General features: G+C 33.6%; 1 pseudogene; it reads left to right on the top strand.

Annotated features, from left to right (window-relative positions):
- The first annotated feature begins 1,755 nt into the window (after positions 1-1,755).
- On the top strand, positions 1,756-20,128 carry LOC149555033 (uncharacterized; annotated as a pseudogene).
- Positions 20,129-20,663: the final 535 nt, after the last annotated feature.

Genomic DNA, 20,663 nt, shown 5'->3' with positions numbered 1-20,663 from the left:
TTTATACATGTTGTTAGTGTTGTAATGTCCCCATTTTTATCATAGTGTTCAATGCAATCTCTATCAACTACTAGTTATTAAATAAAGTCTTATTGGCAGTTAAGCTCGATTGGAGTAATTTATCTGTGCAACTTGAAACTTTTTTATCTTAATTTTTTGTAATTGGACTTGCATAAAGTCACTTAGTGTTTATAAACATTTCAAGATAGTATATTAGGTTAGAAGAGACTTCTTCTCCTAAATCATACTCTTAGGAACTGCTTTTGTAACTCTAAGATAAAATTTCAAAACTATTAGGAATGGAACCAACAAGTGTGGGATGACATGTTCCAAAAAAAGCTTGATAAGTGTTACCAGAATTCTTTTTGTTTTTTCATTGATGACCTTTGATTAAATCTTAATAGTTCATGTAGTGGTCCCAAACATTTTTTATTTTTTTTGGAATGAATGTTCTTGCATACACCAAACACACACATAGATTGATCTAGCTTTCTTTAAAAGGTGTGATTAGCACTTGGCAGGAATCTAAATTTGGATTATAAGAGATTAGAGCTCATAAATGAACAACATAAATAATCTAGAATTTATGATGTTATCCAAAATCAAACAATAAGAAATATAAAGATATGTAAAAGAGGATAGATTATAAACATGATGAAATGACCCCTTGGAGAAGATGCATTTCCCTCCCTAGCACATGAAGGCATTAAATTATCAAATATGAGGTGTTCAAATGGAATAATACATAGGAAGACCTCAAAATGAATAATACATTATTACATGACAATAATAACAAAAAACTATGATTAAAATATATAACAATAATGCACAATCAAGGGCTTGGATCCACTCTTTTTTCGTCGCCCAATTGAAAATATCTAGATTCTGCATAGATAAGAATTTGAAACAAATCATCAAAAATTAGAAAAAATGAAGTACTGCAATAAATATGAAAAATAAATTAATTAAACACAGGTACTTTTTTTAAACCTTAATGCAAAAATTACTCCCATCATGAAGAAAACATTTGTTAATTTATTATATAAATATCTAAACTTTGTTCAATTGTGAATTTTTTACACTACCAATGATTTGTGACTGATTGTGGACATCTATGTAGAGATGATATCCACAACTAGAAATGTGATATACCAATGGGGAAAAGTAATCATGTAACTCATAGATTTCATTTGATTTATTTGAATGCAACTTGAAACTTACTTGCCCTAATTTCTATAGTTTGCATTTGCATGATGATTGTTTACAAACATCATGGGAAAGTCTATTAGAGAATTTAGCACTCCCTAATCACACTATAAAAAATTAGCACTATGACGAGAGGAAAGGGGTTTAAAAATATACAATGAACATAGTATGATGTTCTCTAACAATTGTGTTATAAAAAACAACAATGAGTTGCCAATATTTCCCAAGTTCTTGATAAGTTCAAATAACCCAAAGAATAACCTAGGGTTGCACACTTTAATGGATCCACTTCATACCCAACCAGTGAATTTTCCACACCATCAATCAAACATAAAGAGAATAAAGATATGAAATGCAACATTATATCTTAAATATAGAACATACAAGTAGTATGTGAGATAAATTAGGATAAAGAAAACATAACCAATGATAATTATTTGCAAAGAAAAAGTCATATATCTCTTATAAATACCATAAGAAACCAAGAGAACAATACTTCCATATAATCGCCATTTATGGCATGAATTTCCTCCTCTTTACTTCATTTGTATGATTGTTTGGCCTCTCTATTCATTTTATACATATTCTTCCCTTCCTCATCCTTCTTCTTCTTCTCCCTCTATAGAATATGATGTCAAATACTTCACACAAATTTTGGATCATTTCAGCTTCACTCCACACAACTATGACACATTTCAACAAAAATATCTCATCAATTCAAAACATTGGAGTGGTGCTTCTTCCAATTCTCCCATCTTTGTGTATATGGGGAATGAGGGATTTATTGAATGGTTTACTCAAAACATTGGGTTTATGTTTAGCATTGCTCCTCAATTCAAATCCCTTCTTGTTGTCATTTAATGCAGGAGCATCCAGAGGTATAAGAGCAATCCTGTGTCACCCAAAAAAATGTACTTCGACTTAGTTTTTGTTTCATGTGTTTTCATTTTTGGATGCCCATTTAGGTCAAATAAAGGTCCCAACTCTCGCAGTTCCACTATCAGTGTTCTAAGATAGATTTTTTAATCACCTTGGGATACATGTAAATGCCAAAAAAATAGACGTATGTAATTGAGCCATCATTTTGGTGAACTAGAAGGTGTAAATTGGTTGGAAGATTTTCATTGTAATTTAAAGCATTCTAGAAAAAGAATCAAGTCAAAAGGCCCCACAGTTTGAAAGTTATCGCAGTTTTTCATTTTTTGGAGACATCCTAAGAATGCTTCAAAGTTAGGTTCAGGGCATTAACAGGGCCGAAAAATGGGGGATGAGCAAAGCTTGTCCATAGGGCTATAAAGCGCTTTGACAGCATTTTGGAAATGTAAACGGTTCGTCAATCGGAGCTACGGTTCAAAAATTATGCCTCCCAAAAGTTCAGTTACCATTTCTGGATTCTTCTAATTTTGCGCTGACTTCTAATGCAACTTCTAGAGCCTTCTATTTGGTCAGTGGATGCCTACTAGCACTTTCTAGAATGTATTCCTAATCCTTAACCCTCCGAGGTCTATTTAAGAACATTTTTGGCATTGTAAAAGGCAGTTTGGAGTGGAGTTTGAGAGAAGGTACTGGGAGAAGAATTTATCTCCAGGTTTATGCTATTGTAAGCCCATAGGGCCTATTTTGGAGTCTGTTTCTCTATACTAAGTGTACTAGCATATTTTTACAGTTAATAAAATTTTCCCTTTCTTTTTGTGTCTATTTTGTGCTTGGCTTGTGTCTCCATCATCATTGAAGTATGTTCTACTTTTCTCTAATCTACATTTCTACTCCATTATTGATAAAATCTACCTAGAAAGAAGAGCACAGTCATTAAATCTATAGAAATAAAAAATAAAGGTAAATACTATATAAAGATCAAAAGTGTACATTATAGATGCTTCTTTAAAATATCTTGGATCTAAATCCTAGTAATGCTTCTTCAAAATATCTCAAATCTAAATCTTATTATCCATTATGAGAAAAAAATGATTATGTATATTTCTTGTTTAAATTTTTGATTGATTAGGATAATTCATCTAAGATCAAGCTATCTTCCTCAATAAGAATCATCTATCAGTATAGTTTTCATGAATCAATTTAACAAAACAAAGCTTCAAAGTTTTTTTAAATTTGATAGAACAATGATATCTCGAGGTCATAGAATTTAAGAAATGTTTTTTTTCTCAGTGAGATCATGACTCATCCAACATCACATTATCTTCTTTAATAGAACCTACTAATTGGAATGGTTTTGATGAGTCATTAGAACAAATCAAAGTTTAAAGTTTGATGAATCATTTGGAATCACACTATTTCTTGTATAGGAATGGTAAACTTCTGAAGGGCGGGGGGGGGGAGTGGGGGGGTGAATTAGTAGTTTAAACTTGGACCTACAGAAGTTTCACCACACATCCATCTCATACCTTAACAAATAAACTAAAATAACATATAAATCATGTAAAAATATAAGCAATCACACACATATGACACTAGATATGATTACCCAGAAACCCTCCAATGAGAAGGTAAAACTAGGGTGGGAATGACACCCACAAATCTTCACTACTATAGTAATAAAGTGTACCCAATGAAAGTTACAATGCTTTGATTATGAAACATGATCTACCCTATGAAAGGTCTACCATGTTAAAGGCTTACAAAGATTGCTAGGTCTCACCTTGTTAGAGGATTTCAATGCCATGTTAGAAGTGTGCCTAGTTAAAGGACTTTAACTTACAATTAAGTAAGCACCCTATTAGAGGATTTCATATAGCCTATTAGGACTACATTGTTAAGATATTTTGACTGAAATCACCTATTAAAATGTCTTAGCATTGATCCTACAGTTAGCACTTTCTTGCTTGATAATTGATCACCTCTAAACTGATGTCTTTTCGATCCTTCTTGATCAGATGTCTCTTTTTTGTATCCTTTTCTTTCCTCTATTCTACTGTAATTGATTCTACAATGTAATCTCACTTCATAACATCTAAGCCACTATGAAAACTCTATTTTCTCATGCAAACTATTCTCTTCACTCCTTTGACATTCATAGAAAGTTTAGGATTTTTCCTCCTTAAGATGACTTTAGTGACTTAGGGTTAGGTATGAATCTACTGCTGAGATTCATCCATTTTGCCACTTAAACCTTCCCATTTTTTGTTTGGTTGCATGTAATTGCATAGGAAATCTAACTAGAGATTCATCCTTATCTCCAAAATATTGTAATTCATCCTTAAGTTGGTTCAAAAATGGTTTACATAGTTGTTTGTGCCTTTACAAACATGTCAAAATGGTTTCACTCAACATCTGAAGTCTTTGATGCTTGGCATGCACTAATCTATATTGTGACTCGGCATCTATAATGTTAAGCATCCCCTATTTACTCAACTCTTAAATCACTCGGCATGCACTAACTTCTTGGTACTTGAGTAACTCAACACATGATCCCCTATTTACTCAACTCTTGAATCACTCAGCATGCACTAACTTCTTGGTACTTGAGTAACTCAACACATGAGTGGCTTGACACTCACTATGACTCGGCATGGTCTAATATATACATGGTGTCCTCGACATGTACTACTTGTTCATCATGAACTAAGTAAATAACCAAACTGTGTTGACACTCATTTGTTAAAACTAATTTGAGATCAACAATCTCCCCTTTTGACATGAGTGTCAAAAACACTTGAGTATGCATTAACATCCTTATCCTTACAAGCACAACATATCTTAAGTTGGCTTATATACAAAACTTCAAAATGTCAAAATTTTGTAATAACTTGTATACCTTAAAATTTGATAACTCCTCCTGAGTTGATATGTTTGTTCTATATCCAAAATTTGGTAATCTAGCTGAGTAAATTTGATACTCTTTGACTTCATGACGTTTATGCTTGCTCTTCCCTTAGCTTGTTCTATCTTAACTCTATCCTTTGTCTTACTTCTGCCTCCCCCTGTGCTTGCTCTTCCCATTTCTCATTCTCCTTATATCTCTCCAAAATTCTTATTCTCCCCCAAAATATTTCTCCCCCTATGTCCTATTCTCCCCCTTTTTGACACTTATGTCAATGGGCTATACACTTATAGTGTGTTTGTCCATAAAAGATTTATGGACATCCAATATCATCTTGAGAGTTGCATCCCGGTACTCACATGCTATATCCAATGACTTGATTTGGATTGCTAGCTTGGTAGCAAGGTGAACTAGACCATCTAGTGTAGAAAGATTTGGGTCTTTCTAATACAAGGTGCTCCCCTTAATACCATAAACTCATAATAGAAACATAGAAACAACGAAAAATGTGAGAATAAAATATGGACTTCTTCTTTGCAATGCAAATGCAAAATTATAGAATTCATAAGTACAATATGCTAACGCACATGGGTGCCATCAATACAATAATTTGCAAGACAAGCTACAAACTATCACCCAAAGTTGTCCTAGACAATTTTCAGGCATTTCTTAAATAGGTAGTTTTATGCTACCCAAGAAGGTTGTAGATGCTCAAATTTAATACCTAGGGCTGAAAAACCCTAACAATCCACATAGAGTCAGCCAAATACATATTTGACAAATTATTTATTAAAATTTTGGTAGCCCAACTTTTGAAGGCCATAACTCACAAACTGTTACTTTGATTGGCTATTATAACCACTTTTCATAAATGTGAGCTCTTGATCTATAGGCTTGAAACTATGCTAGCACCCTTCTGTCGAGTTTTCAAACCTCATCCGGGCACTCTAAGGCCTCCAACAGTGAGCTCAAATATTTTTTTGCAAATTTTTCTATCAAAAATCTGCAATAACTTCTCTAATACTAATGCTTGAGTAGTGATATTTTTATGGTAGGCTTACAACTCTAAAATGAACCTTCCTTAGAAAATGAAAATATTTTGAGCTCATATGACAAACTTAATAAAAATAGTAAGTTACCATAAATAGTAACCATCATGTCTACTAGTTCTTATTAAAATAGAAAAGACTAAAAATAAAATATTTTTGGGTAATGCAAGATTTCCCTTGCACCCAGGATGCTCCTGCATTAGACACTCGGGGTAATTTGAGAAGTGATCCTATCACATCTGAGGTGTTCAGAGGATTATCAAGATAGTTAACCTCCTCATTTTCTAGCCATGATGAATCCTCAACTAGTCTCCCTTTTCATTGGACTAGTATTCCTCATAAGTTCTGTTTCAGGTACTTTTTCCAACATGACTATCTAGTATCTCCTCAATCTCCTTTGTAGACAAACTAGCTACAAAATGCTCCACTATGCTTCTGCAACTTCATCTCCATCACCTCCTTTATAATAATCTATCAAATCTAAAATATTAAATACTGGTAAAATATTCAATTCACTAGGTAACTCCACTTCATACACATTTCTAGAATCATGCCTTTTCGCTATCTTGCATTATCCAAACTTCTTCATCTTCAAATTATTATATGTACACACTGGAAAATGCTCCTTTCTCAAATGAACCATGACTTCATCTCCAATCTAAAATTCTTTATATCTCCTTTTCACATCTACCTAAGCCTTATACTATGTATTCATCTTTATCATGTGCTTCCTCACCTCCTCATGCATGTTCTTCAAATGCTCAACAAAATCTCCTGCTTTAGCACTACTTATCTCTCCTTTATCAAACTACCTCAGTTCAAAAGAATTTCTAGGACTACTCCCATATACAATCTAGAATGGTGATTTACCAATACTCCTATTGACAAAATTATTATATGCAATTTTTTCCTGTGGTAAAATCATATCCCATCCTTTTGGTTTATCTCCAACCAAGCATCTCAGCAAATTTTCCAAACTGTGAATCATAGCTTTTGTCTATCTATCAATCTATGGATGATGTGATGAACCAAACTTCAAATCTATCTTCAACTTGTTCCACAATGTAAGCCAAAAATATCCAACAAATTTGGTGTCTCAATCTAAAATTATACTCTTTGGCAGACCATGTAATCTCACCACTTCTCTAAAAAACAACTCTGCTACATGAACAACATCACTAGTCTTTTTGCAACGAATAAAATGTGCCATCTTTGAAAACTTTTCAACCACCAAAAAAATAGAATCGTGCCCATGTTATGCCCTCAATAATTTAAGAACAAAATCCATGATGATATCCTCCCATGGCTTCTCTGGTATAGGTAATGGCTAATACAACCCTGTAGTATGCTTCACTCCTTTCGCCATCTAACATACTCCACAAATTTGCACAAAATTAATCACATCTTGCTATAACTATAGCTAGTAGTAATTTTCAGCAACCAAAGCTATAGTTTTATCTCTGCCAAAGTGTCCAGCCACTCCTCCACTATGCTTCTCCTTGATGAGATTCTCTCTCATTGAACTTCTAGGAATTCACAATTGGCTTCCTTTAAACAAAATATTATCTTGGATCATGAAATTCAACCACTTTTTTCTATCACATGTAATAGGTTATGTAGAAGCCTTCCATGCTTCAAGAAAATTAGGATCATCTAGATACAATGTACTAAGTTCTTTAAACTCAATCACCTCTATCTATATTTCTCTTAGCTAAGAGCATCTATAACTTTGTCAAACTTCTCACTCTTGTGTTTCAAAACAAATGTATAACTTTGCAAAAACTCAACCCACTTTAAATGCCTTTGGTTCAATTTTTCTTGACTATTCAAATATTGCAAACCTTGATGATTACTGTACAAAACAAGCTCCTTAGGAAGAAGATAGTGTCTCCACATCTTCAATGCTTGAACTATAGCATAAAATATTTGATCATAAATAGAATATTTTCTTTTTCCATTATTTAACTTCTCACTGAAATAAGCAATAGGTCTACCTTCCTAGCTCAAAATAGCTCCTATTGTAGTACCACTAGCATCACAGTCTACTTGAAAAACCATGTTAAAATCAAGAAGTGATAAAATAGGTTGCTCAGTAACTTTCTATTTCAACAGATTAAAACAATTATCTACTCCTACAATCCACTTAAACTCTTTCCTATCACCTCTCATTATTTCACTCAAGGGTCCACAAATACTACTAAAACTTCTTATGAACTTTCTGTAAAATATAGCTAGTCCATGAAAAAATCTTACCTCTATGGCACTCCTTGGAGTAGGCCATTCAAGGATAGCCTTCACTTTATCTGGGTCCATTTTTAGACCTTCTCTTAAGACTACAAATACTAGGTACACCAACTCTTTCTTTACAAAATTTCACTTCTTTAGATTTATTAGCAACTTTTCTTCCCTCAACTTATCAAACACCTTGCGAATATGAATCAAATGCTCCTCCAATGTCTTACCAAAGATCAATATATCATCTAGGTAAATAATGACAAACTTATCTAGAAACTCCTTCAATAGCTCATTCATGAGCCTCATGAAAGTGCTCGGTGCATTAGTTAGCCCAAAAGGCATGACTAACCACTCATATAGTCCAACCCTTTTCTTGAGAGTAGTCTTCCACTCATCACCTTCTCTAATACAAATCTAATGGTACCCACTCTTCAAATCTATCTTTTTGAAATACTTAGCTCCACTCAAATTGTCCATAATATCTCCATCTTTGGAAATGGAAATCTATACTTTATTGTGATATTGTCGATAGCACAAGAATCTATGCACATCCTCCATTCTCCATTCTTCTTTGGTGCTAATATTACTTGTACAACACATGGACTCAGACTCTCTCAAATCAACCCCTTCTGCAACAACTCGTGAACTTGCTTGTTCAACTCTTAAGTTTCTACTAGTGGCATTCTATGCACTACCTTCTTTGGAAAATAAGCTCCAAGAACCAAACCCATCTGGTGACTAATCTTCCTCATTGGGGGAAATCCATCAAGTACATTATCTAATACAATATTAAAAAAATCTTCCAACATTTTTGCAACTTCTGCAAGTACCTCCTCTACTTCTTCTATACTATCCTTAGGAATTATAGCAAAATACATATGCTCATGTTTCATACCTTTAAGAAACTCTTTTCCATCAACAAAACATATTCTCATAGCACTACATACATTTTCTTCTTTATCCTTCAATGGCTTTTACTTATGTTTTACCCCATTCTTAGTTAGAGTGTAGGTATTTGCTCATCCATCGTGTACAACATGCTTGTCAAACTGCTAGGGCCTACCCAACAACATATGACATATGTCCATTGGTATGATATCACATAAAACCTCATCTTGGTAGCTTCCAATCTTGAACTTCACTAAGCACTACTCATTGACCATGATCTTGTGGTCATCTTGCACCCAAGAAATACGGTATGGACATGGGTGTTTTTCCCTCTTTAGCTTCAACTTGGTGACCATTTTTTCTGACACTACATTTTCAATACTTCCACCATCAATGATCACATCACAACACTTATCTTCACATTTGCGCCTTGTGTGAAACAAGCTCCTTCTTTGCTCAAGTTTATTCTCACAACTCAACAAGACTCTTCGATTAACTAGGACTTCTCCTCTTTTAGCATCTTTAGAATGTAAGGATCTTGAATCTTCATCAACATGTGCAACTCTCACCTGACCTTCTATTCTTTGATCTATCCTTCATTGTCTTTAGGTACATTCAAATGTTCTATTCCCTTCTTCTCTATAGTGAAAACATTTTCCATGGAAGCCTCCTCTTCTAGATCCTTTTCCTCTTCCTCTTCCTCTCTAATCTCTATTGTTCTAATCATGGAAATGATTGAAATTGTTTCCCCTCTAGTTATGACTACTACTTCTAGCCAAGATCATCCACCAAATCTTCCACCGCAACCTCTTCCACTGTTCTTATTGTCAAACTTCTTGCTCATTTTCTCCTCAACTCTTAGGGAAAACTAGTATGCCTCCTCAATACTGCTCATTTGAACTAGACTTAGCTCATCTTGAATGTTAGGAAACTTTCTCCTCATTAGCTTCTACATGGCTAGTTCTAATGAGAACTTGGTAGAAATATTTAGTATACTCTTGAACAGATTTTCCTACTTGCTTCAACCCTTGCATCTTCTTCAACAAATCAAACTCATAATCCATAGGAATGAATTGTCACTTCATTTTATCTTTCATCCAATTCGATCTAGTGATTTTTTCCTTTCCCTTTCTATTTCGCTCTAACTAAACCTCGTACCACCAGATCTTCACATGTCCCTCTAGTTTTACCTTCGCAAACTTGACCCTATTAGGATCATCAATATCTTCATACTTAAAGTACTCCTCCAATTCATTGATCTAATCAATCAGCTCCTCTAGGTTAATATTTCTCAAAAATGTGGGAACCTCAAACTTAGGTCTTTTTCCAATCTTGGAGATGGCCCTAAAAACCTCTCTTCCTCTGGATTTAGAACTGCCTCTGCTTTGGCATTTTCTTCTACTTCATCATCATCCTCACTTTCATCTCTAATGGGAAGATTCATTCATCTACACATTTTTTGTTCCAATTCTTACATTTGTCTTTGGAGGGCTTGGAAACCCTCAGGTGTAACACCTATAGCTCTTCCACCATGCTTTCTTTATGGAGGCATTTTTGCACTTATGCTAAAACCCTAATGCAAACTAACTCACAATCGATGATCTATCTACACACTTAGCCCAAACCACAATCTTGGTGCAAACTACCTCATAGTTGGTGATCTATCTACACACTCAAGAACTCTAGCTCTAATACCACTTGATGCAATGTGCTCCCCTTAATGCCATAAACTCATAAAAAAACATAGAAACAATAGAAAATGTGAAAACAAAATATGGGCTTCTTATTTGCACCACAAATGTAGAATTATAGAATTCATAAGTACAATAAGCTAACCCACATGGGTACCTTTAGTATAGTAATTTGCAAGACAAGCTACGAACTATCACCCAGAGTTGTCCTAGACAATGTTTGGACCTTTCTTAAATATGTAGTTTTATGTCACCCAAGAAGGTTCTACATACTCAAACTTAATACTTAGAGCTGACAGACCCTAACAATACACATAGAGTTGGCCACATACATCTTTGATAAATTATTTAAGAAATTTTGGTAGCCCAACTTCCAAAGGCCATAACTCACGAACTATTTCTCTGATTGGCTATTATAACCACTTTTTAGAAATGCTAGCTCCTAATCTATAGGCTCAAAACCATGCTAGCACCCTTCCATCGAGTTTTAGGACCTCATTCAGGAACTCCAAGGCCTCCAATGGTGAGCCTGAAGATTTTTATATAAAATTTTCCACTAAAAATCTGCACTAACTTCTCTAATACTAATGCTTGAGCAGTGAGATTTTTATGGTAGGCTTACAACTCTATAATGAACCTTCCTATGGAAAATGAGAACATTTTGAACTTGTATGAAAAACTTATTAAAAATAGTAAGTTCTCATAAATAGTAACCACCATGTCTACTAGTCGTTATTAAAATAGAAAAGACTAAAAATAAAATATTTTTGGGTGATGCAAGATTGCCCTTGCACCTAGGATGCTCCTGCATCACTTTCTTCATTAGGATTTCAACATAGCCTAGTTCCTTGTGCAAAATTTCCCTATGGGGGGTGAGAGTTGCTAGGATGCTTGTTAGTTTGGCCCTTATGTTGGTCTCATCTACTGTCAATATTGCTAACTGTCTCTGGGTTTGAAGCAATGCCCTAAAATGCTTCTCACTCTGAGTTGGATTCATAGGTAGTTTGGCACCTAATGAACTTATCTAACTTTCCAAGCTCAAGATGTGATTTCTGATCTCTTGGGAGAAAAGTGGGGGATTGCATAATTTAGTGTACAATGAGAATATGTTCTCAAGTACCTTCTTCACATCCTCAACCTTGGTTGCTAATGCAACTTGTTTCAGTGCTATGTCACCTGATATTTTCTCATTCACTTTGTTTTGGAACTTATTTTCTTGTCATTCTAGTAATTTAGCATTAGTATCTAGGTCTTCATTATTGACCTTCTCCACTATGTATGTCAATTTTTCTATTAGTGGATTGGTCTCATCAAGAGTTGGCAAACTAAATGCATCTAAAAATATGCCTTTAATATCCTGTAGTGCCTTCTTTTTCCTATGCTCTGTTCTAAACATTTTGTGATACTTCTTCCTTGCTAGGGCTTGTTACAATATGCCCATCTATTCTATGGTTATTGTATCATAGTCATACTTGGGAAAAATGATTTCTTCATCAAGGCTCACATCTCCATACTATATGACATCTTCTGCCTTTGATGAACTCAGGCTCGACATTGAGATATGCAATGGGGTTGCATCTATGCTCAAAATTTTGAATATTTTTTGTGGAAGGAGTGCTAGATGCTAGTAAGGTTACCAGTGTTTGGATGTCAACTTGCTCCTTCACCTTAAAATGTTAGCTCTATCTCTTCAGGCTTGCCCTATTTTGTCAGAATGACTTGACTTGTACCTTGATCTTGTGTTGTAGGTGTAGATAAGTCTATCTGACCTGTTTCTTATTGTTTTATAGTAGTAACTTGTGTTTCCACTATGCTCATCTCTACTATATCAACCTTGGAAATTATATCTTCTAGTATTGGGACCAAAGGTTTTACATTAGTGACTAAAGGGATGATAGAAGGTTGTTCTTATGGATTCACCTTTTCCTTTGTAGTATTAATCATTGTCTTTTGTAGTTCATCCACACTAACTAGTATAGGATTATCACATAAATGTGTCTGCAATGTAGTTTTATCTAATATCTTCTTAAGATCTTCCTTAGTAAGTGGATTCATATTCTGAGATAATAGATCAAAAACATCCTTAACAGTTACTATTTTAGTAGTCTCCCTTGTGACATGTTGAGGACTAACACTCAAAAATTGTGTGTCTTGCACACTCTATTCTTCTAGCTGCTCTGGCTCAGTTGTTGCCTTGTCACCTATTTGCATTTTTTCTCCTCCCTTAATAGTGTCATTATGATCATCTTCTTCATCACCCTTTACTTCAATGGGTTCTTATTCTCCTTCCTTAACTATAGTCAACCCATAAGTGAGCTTCCACAGCTATGTGGAGTTCTAAACAACATCCTCAATATTATTTTCTAAAATTCTAAAGGCTTTGTATTTAGTTGTAAACCTAACTGCATATTTCTTTATAGCCTTAGCAATCTATGCCTTAGTAAGTTTAGGCATCACTTGGGCTAGAGATGTTTCTCTAATTTGTCTCTCCAAGTTTACACAATAGTGCCACTTTTTTCTCAACTCTATCATATAAACTATTTGGAATTGAGTTGGCAACCTCTAGTGAGGTTGTCTTGAATTTTTCCATCATAGCATATATGGCTTCTTCCACTTGATTTTTCTCCACTTTACCAAGATTTTCAAAATCAACATGACTAAATCCTGATAAGTCTACACTATTTCTAACATTTTCACATAAATTGTCTTAGTCTAAAAGAGGATTATGACTCACCAACTTAAATTGGTTGTTGTCATCTGACTCTATTTTCTCTTCATCAGACTTAGCTTGTGCAACATATTTTCTTCTTGGTCTTTTCTACTCTTGACCTCCTTTCTCTATTGTTTTGATCTTTCCCTTAGCCTTTTGAGTTGATGCACATGTACTATCCCTTGTAGTAGGTGTAGTGAGCTTGGGTTCTTGGCTACCTTTTTAGCTTTAATCACTAGTTAGACCTTAGCCTTCCTCTTCTTTGGCTTGTTAGGAGTAGGTGCTTCCTTGGCTTCTTGTTCCTCAGCACCTTTAGCTATTTCAGTCTCCTCCTCTTTGGATTGATCTTCACCCATACCTTGAGTTAATATAAGAGGTACTTGTGCTTGGGTTTCTTCTTCCTCTTCATCCCTTTCTTCTTCTTCTTCTTCTTCCTCCTCCACACCCTCTCCAAACTTATCTTTCAACTTCTTCACTATCTTCTCCTTTTTCTTCATGGTAGAAGTTGTCTTTAATTCCATGGTAATTTCTAATTTTACCATTTCATAATTGCCAAATATCTTTGCACTTTTTATGTACCTCTTTTTATAGTAAAGTAGTACTAGCTACAAAGGCCTCATCCACATTTATTTCATAACCAGGTGGCCTCAACCATCTCACTCTTGTTGTAGTAGCTTGTACAAAAGTGTAGTTAGCATCCACAAGAAAACATACATCATCATAGTGTTTCTCTACTAGTGAAACTGGTATTTTGAATCTTTTCTTCATTTACTATTTGAAATCCTAATTGCTCAATGTATTCACCAATCTGCATAGCTACTAATCTATTTGTTTCCCATGTAACTATTCCAAATGTTGGAAAGGTGTTTTGTACATAAAAGAATATGAAAATCAATATAGAACCAAATTTGCATTTTGCACTCTTTGTCTTTCTGATTACTCCAAGGTTCTCCATCAATTGTTGCAATTGTTGCTCTCCTAGATCATATGTATGATCTTTCTTAACAATTTTATATGCTACATCCATAGCTATATAGGGTACATTATTCAATCTACTAGATTGATAGAACTTGTGTGATATAACCCTTACAGCAAAGTCTATTAGAGGATCAATTATTGTGTCAATTTTCATGCCTCTCTTGTTCCATATAGCTCCAATATTCTTCTCAATTACCTCCTTTGAATCACTTCTTAGTTTCTTAGGCTGATCTAGGGTTGGGTAACTAGTAACCCTATGAATTATCCTTTTAGTTATCTTGATAGGTCCACTATCTAGCCATAATGAACCATCATGAATTCGACTAAGCACTATCCTAATCCATTCTATCTTAAAAACATTTGGAAAATCTAGGGCTCATGTTAATCCCTTCTTCTCTATGATTTTGAATTCTTCCTTTAGTACACCATTATCATAGAGTTTGCCATATGCTTCCCTAATTTTCATACGCCCAATGTTACCAATCTTACAGTTATAGCATTTTCTTACATCTTGTACCATTAAAACATTTAGTGGAATCATCAACAATGAAGCAGAAGGGTCTTTCTTATAAGAAATATTAGGAATAGCTTTGAAAATTGATTGCTTAACTTCATTACTAACTAATTGGACATTCAAAATTTCCTTTCCTTCTACATTCTTCAAAATTGATACCATTGTGTGAAACTAGGGTTTTTTTAAATTAAAACTACATAGCTCATCTTTTGATAAATACCTTATGAAATCTGACAAACTGGTGTAGAATCACTGCTTAGATCTTCTGCAACTACTTGGAATGGATTTCTAGATCACATTTTGTTCTGCTCTCTCTTTCTCAAATTCAAAATGATGTGAAATGAGCTAAAAATTTATCAAATACCCTTTCAAAACCTTGCAATTAATGTTGAGTGCTTACATAGTTGTAAGCTCGACATAAACCAATTTTAGGCTCACTTGGCATCCATTAACATTTCCATCACTCAACAACCACTACAAGCTTGGTATCAACTATCCAATCTATTAGCTTGGCATCTTCTAGCATTCCACTTGGCACATATAGGAAACTTTTTCATGCTCAGTAGTAACATGAAAAACTTAAAGATTTATCTTGGATTCCTACTAACATCTTACATCTTTTATTCATGCTAGTGTAATCTTTTTAGCACTAAATCCTTTGGAACTAATGTATGATATAACATTTGAATGTCAGTGCCACATACCTCTTGATTGCCTACTTTCATGAGGTGTGATCACCTGACCCATTAGGTGAAGTGACCCCTTCTCCATTTTATGTACTATAATCACTTTTCTTTTCCCATATCTTATTCATTTCATCTCCGATGAGTTCAACATTTGTCATGCCTTTTCCTTTATCAAATTCACAACTTGGTGATTTTGACCCTATTGGACAATATATACACTAGTCTTCAAACAACTAGAACATGTGGTTTCACTCAACCGACTTTGGTAGTTACTACTGAAGTGTGTCCTAATACAATTATTAGGAACATGTCCATATTCTTTGAAATAATGATAGCTATACCTTGTATTATAAACCCAATTATAAGAGTTGTTATTGTTCATTACCTTTGTTTGCCTATTTAATGACCACATGGGCTTGGATTTTCATTCAAAAGCTCTATGTCCATACTTTTGACAGTTATAACAATATCCTTCAAATTTTTGTGTATTCATGGTCTTGGTTCTACATTCATGTACTTGATGACCTTTCTTTTTTCACTTATGGAAATGAACCATGTGCTTAGGCTTGATATTTTGATTTTTAGTCTTGCTCCTACACAAATTAGTAGTATGTCCTTTCTTACCACAATTATGACAAGTAGGTTGGGAGTTCTTACCTTTGTTGTTCCTTTCTTCTGCACTTTTGGATGATTCTCCTTCTTTGATACCTGTGAATCCTAGTCCAGATATATCATTATTGGATCTAGGGGATCTCAATAATTGTTCAAAGTATTTGATGGCTTCATTTGGCTTCTTGAAACTTTCAAGAAATTCCTTTTCCCTCTTTAGTTCACTCTACAATTATTCATTCTACAACTTCAATGTAGTTATCTCAATGTCCTTGACATTTAGTTCATAGTTGACATTCATCATTTGACTTAAAGTATCCAATTGTATGTTGGAAATCTTGGTTAGCTCTATTGACTTGTCTTCTAGTTTTTTGCTTAGAATAATTTTATCTTCTTCAATCATGGCTTTTTCTTCCATATCTTTCTTCTTTCTTTCAGGCACCTCATATAGCAGTATGGCTTGTGATTATTTCTCTAACTTGAGATTTATGATTTCCTCATCTTTGGCTTTATTCTTTTCCATCAAGTCTACAACTACTACATTGAATTAATTTGAGTCTCCATTTGAAAATAGCTTGGTAGTGTCAATCTCTTTGTATTGTGTGTCATTTTTTACAATAGCAACTTCTTTCCTTCTCTTCAAAGACTTCTTTAGTTCTTATCTTACTTCATCCATTGATGTAGAATGAGTTGCATCTCAATTCTCTAATTCTCAATAATCTTTCCCAACTTGTAGACTTCCATTTCAAGATCTTTCCTCAAAGTTGAAAAGCTTCTCTTTTAGAGAGCAAGGCTTTGATACCAATTGTTTGAATTACAATAGGAAAGGTAAACTTCTAGGAGGGGTGAATAAGTAGTTTAAACTTGGACCCATAAAAATTTCACCACACATCCATCTCATACCTTAATAAATAAACTAAAATAACATGTAAAGCATGGAAACATAAAAGCAATCACACACATATGATTCTAGATATGATTATCTAGAAACCCTTTGATGAGAAGGTAAAACTAGGGTGGGAATGACATCCACAAATCTTCACTACTATATTAATAAACTATGCCCAATGAAGGTTACAATGTTTCAATCATGAAACATAAACTAGCCTATGAAATGTCTTCCTTGTTAATAGCTTACAGATACTATTAGGTCTCACCTTGTTAGAGGATTTCAACACCCTGTTTGAAATGTGCCTAGCTAAAGGACTTTAACTTACAATTAAGTAAGCACCCTATTAGAGGATTTCATAAAGCCTATTAGGACTACTCTATTAAGAGATTTTGACTAAAATCACCTATTAAAATTTCTCATCATTGATCATGTGGTTAGCACTTTCTTTTTTGATAATAGATCACCTCTAACCTAATGTCTTTTTTTATCCTTCTTGATCAGATGCCTCTTTGTTGTATCCTTTTCTTTCCTCTTTTCTACTCTAACTAATTCTATAATGTAATCTCACTTATAACCTTTAAGCCACCATGAATGCTCTATTTTTTCATTCAAACTATTCTCTTCACTTCTTCAACATTCATAGAAAGTTTATGGTTTGTCCTCCTTAAGAAGACTTTAGTGACTTAGGGTTAGGTATGAATCTATGTCTGAGATTCATCCATTTTTCTGCTTAAACCTTTCCATTTTTTGATTGGCTATAGGTAATTGCATAGGGAATCCAACTAGAGATTCATCCTTATCTCTAAAATATCATAATTCATCCTTAAGTCATCGCAAAAATGGTTTACAATATATTTTTTTGTGCCTTTACAAAAAAATATGTCAAAACTATTTTACTTGGCATTTGAAGTCTCTAATGCTCGACATGCACTAATCTTTATATTGTGACTCAACATCTATAACACTTGACATCCACTATTTACTCGGCTCTTGAATCACTCGGCATGCACTAGATGCTTGATACTTGAGTGACTCAGCACATGAGTGGCTCAACACTCACATGACTTGGCATGGTCTAATATATACATGTTGTGCTTGGTATGTACTACTTGTTCATCATTAACTAAGTAAATAACTTAAGTGTGTTGACTCTTATTTTTCAAAACCAATTTGAGATCAACATTTTTTTTAGTAGTAATCATTAATTAAAATGCCTTTGATGAATCACTCAAGAAAAACCAAATATAAGGTCCTTTTATTTACTAGTATTGATTAATAAGAATGGTTTTTATAAACCACTCAATCAAATCAAAATTTTAGGTCCAACAAAAAATAGTATGTTGTGATCATAAAAATGTTACAAGCTAGGGTTTTCATTGCACCAAAAGATTGACCTATTAATGCCTGATGCAACTGCTAGACTTATAGAACACAAGAGGTAGTTAAGCCACGTCATGAATCTCAAAGGGGAATGTTGGTGATTAGTCCAACAATCCACCCCTCAATGTTACCTAAGGAGATTTGAAACTATGACCAAGCTCTGATACCACTTGTTACAAGCTAGGGTTTCTATTGTACCAAAAGATTGACCTATTAATGTTTGATAGAACTACTAGACTTATAGAACACATGAGGTAGTTAAGCCATGTCATGAATATCAAAGGGGAATGTTGGTGGTTAGTCCAACAAAAAATCTAGAGAATTTTTTTCATAGGCAAGACAATTGCAAAACAAAAAAACTATAATTTTTTTTTTAGAATAAACTATGGGAACCTATCTATTACTATTTTTGTTTGACTAGGCAAAGAAGATCTGACTATGGGTTTATATGGATTTTATTTTAGAACCAATACTATGGAGAATAATTTCCATATGGGAGTCAAGAAATAGCTTACAACAATGCCACCACAATGGGCTATCTCAATACGTCTCAAGCTTTGGTTGATTTTGTTGTATTGATTACAGATCTAAAAAATAATTTAACAAAAAAGGACTCACTAGCAGTTGTGTTTGGAGGATCTTATGGTGGAAGTAAGTCTATTTCACCAATTTTTTCCTATAACTTCAAATTCCAATGATGAAACCATGTTTTTATGTCTAAAATATATAATGGGTTTGCAGTGTTAGCCACCTAGTTTAGGCTCAAGTATCCACATATTACAATTGGGACATTTACATCATCTACTCTAATTTTGTCTTTTGATCTCATTGTATATCTAAATAGTTTCAACAACATTGTCTCAAATTGTTTTAGGGTATTATCAATTCTTTCTTCCATAGTTCATAATATTAGAATGCAAATTTTGGGTTATAATGTGTTTGTTCATTTGATCAACATTTCAAATTAAATTTTGAAAGCAACAAATCATCAATTTTTTTTCCTTTTCATTTTCATATTTCCCTGATATTGTAAGTGATTTAGTCACATAAACAAAAATAGTTTAACTTAAAACTTTGTACTTTACTGTTGAGTTCTAATAACACAAAGTTATAATTTGATTTGATGTTAAAAATATCCCCTACTCATCATTATTTTTATAATTCAAAAATGCTTTATACACTATACAATGAATTTGGGATTTGTTTTTTATTTTTGATAGAATGAAAGAAAAAATTGCTTCAATATGATTAAGAAGTCATGGAAGATATTGGAGGAGATGTCATCAACTCCAAGTGACAAAAGATCCATCCAAGAATATTTCAAACTCTGCAAGTAAAATTATAATTTTTGATACAAGTCTTTTTAAATATTTTATTTTTCTCCTATAAAAAAATTGTTCACATTGGTGTAGAGATAGCGACATTGATAAGGTGGAAGGCTGGTTGAATACAACTTATTTTCAAGCTACAAAAGTAGATGATCCAATCCTTGCTAACTTCACATATTGGTGACATTTCTTTTTTCATTGATGATAGTTGACTAAATCTTAATATATTATTTTCTCTTGCATTGCAATCTATTCATGAACTACCTAATGGTCATGGCTAGACAATCTTTATAGCTACTACTGATATTGTTGTTCTAACAATATATTTTGAACCTGACAACTAAAGTATGAAGTCTTCTCATAAATTTTATGTTTTCATTGCAAATTTTTTAGTTTTGGAGTTTCTATTTAGGATCTATTGAAGGTTCCATTCATATGTCAATTTTTTTTAATGAACTATTAAGGAAATACTTTTGTTTTATTAGGTCCTACTGATTGGAGGTTCAATAGCTATAATGCTTGAAACTTTGGAAGTTACAGGTGTATGCCAAAAATTTTGAAGAGGTGATTATTTTATATTATAATGGATTTGAATTAGGAAAGACTAGAGAAGAAATAATAAAATCTATGTCAAGAATAGTGACATGGGCATGCTTTATTTTACTCTTTGGTTTATTTGCATAAAGTAAAAATATTTTGAAGGTTGGAGTAAATCTGAT

The sequence above is a fragment of the Cupressus sempervirens genome, chromosome 5 (genome assembly GCF_028749045.1).
Source record: "Cupressus sempervirens isolate cs-2001-9-10 chromosome 5, ASM2874904v1, whole genome shotgun sequence".
In the NCBI taxonomy this organism is placed as follows: Eukaryota; Viridiplantae; Streptophyta; class Pinopsida; order Cupressales; family Cupressaceae; genus Cupressus; species Cupressus sempervirens.
Note: the sequence above shows the minus strand (reverse complement) of the source record. Positions and strands in the feature narration are given on the sequence as shown.